We start from the raw sequence: 2,117 nt of genomic DNA on the forward strand, positions 1-2,117 counted from the left end.
TGCCACTTAGTGCGAATTACACAACAATAAAAAAAAAGTTTATTACACATTACAAATAAATACATTAAACAAAAATAAAATTTGTGTATTCATTTTTTTTTTTTGGCGGACTGATATCCTCGTCTTCATAGTTGCTGTTCTACCACGTTTCGGCCAACTCATCCTCTGGCCTTCTTAAAAAAAAAAACCCCAACAAACACCTGAATACATAAATTATGAAGCCTTATCTAAAAATATTACACACACACACACACACACACACACACACACAAGCAAACAAACAAACAAACAAACAAATAAATAAATAATACCATTCGATACGGACCCGATTATGACAGACCAGATAAAAAAAAACAACACAAAATTAGATTTAAATACCATAAAATTCAATCACAGTAGTCCTTGAGTCTCTACGGTTGCAGATGAATATTGTTTGATGATAGCGGTTTCTAGGTACGTGCAAAATGAATGCCGATGCTCGAAATGTATAAACATTTTGACGCCTCCCTTTACTAAAAAATTCACCAAAAATCATGAAATTACAAATTTTAATGAAATTTTCAGAATTTATCGAATAATGATCACGGAATATAATAAACACATTATTTTTGTTTACATCTTAGTGAAAATGTATTATTTTGTTTAAACAAAAAATACCTTTACTAAACTTATAGTTTTCAGTAGTAAAAAAAAATTAAATTTATTTTTGCTTTTTTTATGAACATAAAGCATCGTAAGTTATAACAATTAAAAAAATATTTAATTTTTATAGGAACATTACGAAAAGGCCCTCTAAGTCCGTATTAATGAATTCGGTATAAACTCGAAAAAAAAATTCATTTCTCAAACTACCGATATTATCATTGAATTAAGCATTGTTTATTTAATATCTTCACCCAAAAATTTATAATTGCAAAAGATATTTCTACTTTTTTTTTTAATTACAGGTTTTGCATAATTTTTATATGTAAGATTTTAATATTTTCCTTACTTGCGTAAATGCGAAACTTTTAGAGTAACATAATTTCAATATAATCTTGAATAATAATTTAAAAAAATTTAATTTAAAAACAGGAACATAGAAAAATAATTAAATTAGAAAATGGTAAAAATGATACAAACGTTCAGGATATGAATGTACGGATGCACGTCTAGAGGAAAAAAAACTAGCACCCTTCTCTTCTTTGAATTACATGACGTCTTTCGACTTCCGTATATCTGTGTTTACAAAACTCCCGTTTGTTGTGATTTTGCGAACGACAGAATCCCTCGTTTTTTGAGCTTATTAAGCTAATTTTTCTACAAACAAGGTGTGTTTTTTTAATTCAATATCTTTGGACTTTGCTTTACTTTGAAATAGACTTAGAAAATTAATATTTATCTTTTAAAGGATTTTTACAATGAATTTATTTAACTTCAAAATTTAGCTGAATTGGTTAGCCAAGAAAACATTTTTCATAACTTTTTTTCTTCACGGGTACAAATATTTTTTCCTTTTGGAAATTAACTTTAGTCTTTAATCTTTCAAATACAATCAAAAAAAAATTATGATAAATCGGCTTTCAAAACTAGGTTCCCCTCTCTTTATGCGTCCATTTTTGCTCGTACCCAAAGCAGGCCAGACGATTAGTTGGCAAAAACGCAGTGAGACAACAATTATGCAAGGCAGTAATTACTAGAGATACAGTTGCAAGACTCAGCACTCCTATCCCGTCACGAGTGATCAACTATGAAGATGATGATAACAGTCCGAAAAAAAAAAAAAATGATACACAAATTATGAGGCCTCGTATTAAAGGCTTCCACAAAATAAAAATAAATACATTAAGCAAGAATAAAGCTGTTTTATTGAAATTCTTATTTGATAAACATTTAAAAGATTTTCGGGTTTGTATTACTGTACACATAGATTCGAAAAAGTTGTCAAAAAACAAATACATAACAAATAAATGTTATCAAAGGCAAGATAAGTTACTTTTCTACCAAACTGGATATATTTTTCGTGTTTTTATTCAATGTAACATGTTTATTCAGCTCGAAAACCATACAGTGTTTACCGATGTATTGGAAAATTCAAGATGGCGTCTGACTCCCTCTTTAACACTGTAAGTTTGAGA

The sequence above is a fragment of the Euprymna scolopes genome, chromosome 22, assembly GCF_053919585.1.
Source record: "Euprymna scolopes isolate OS-2025 chromosome 22, ASM5391958v1, whole genome shotgun sequence".
NCBI lineage: Eukaryota > Metazoa > Mollusca > Cephalopoda > Sepiida > Sepiolidae > Euprymna > Euprymna scolopes.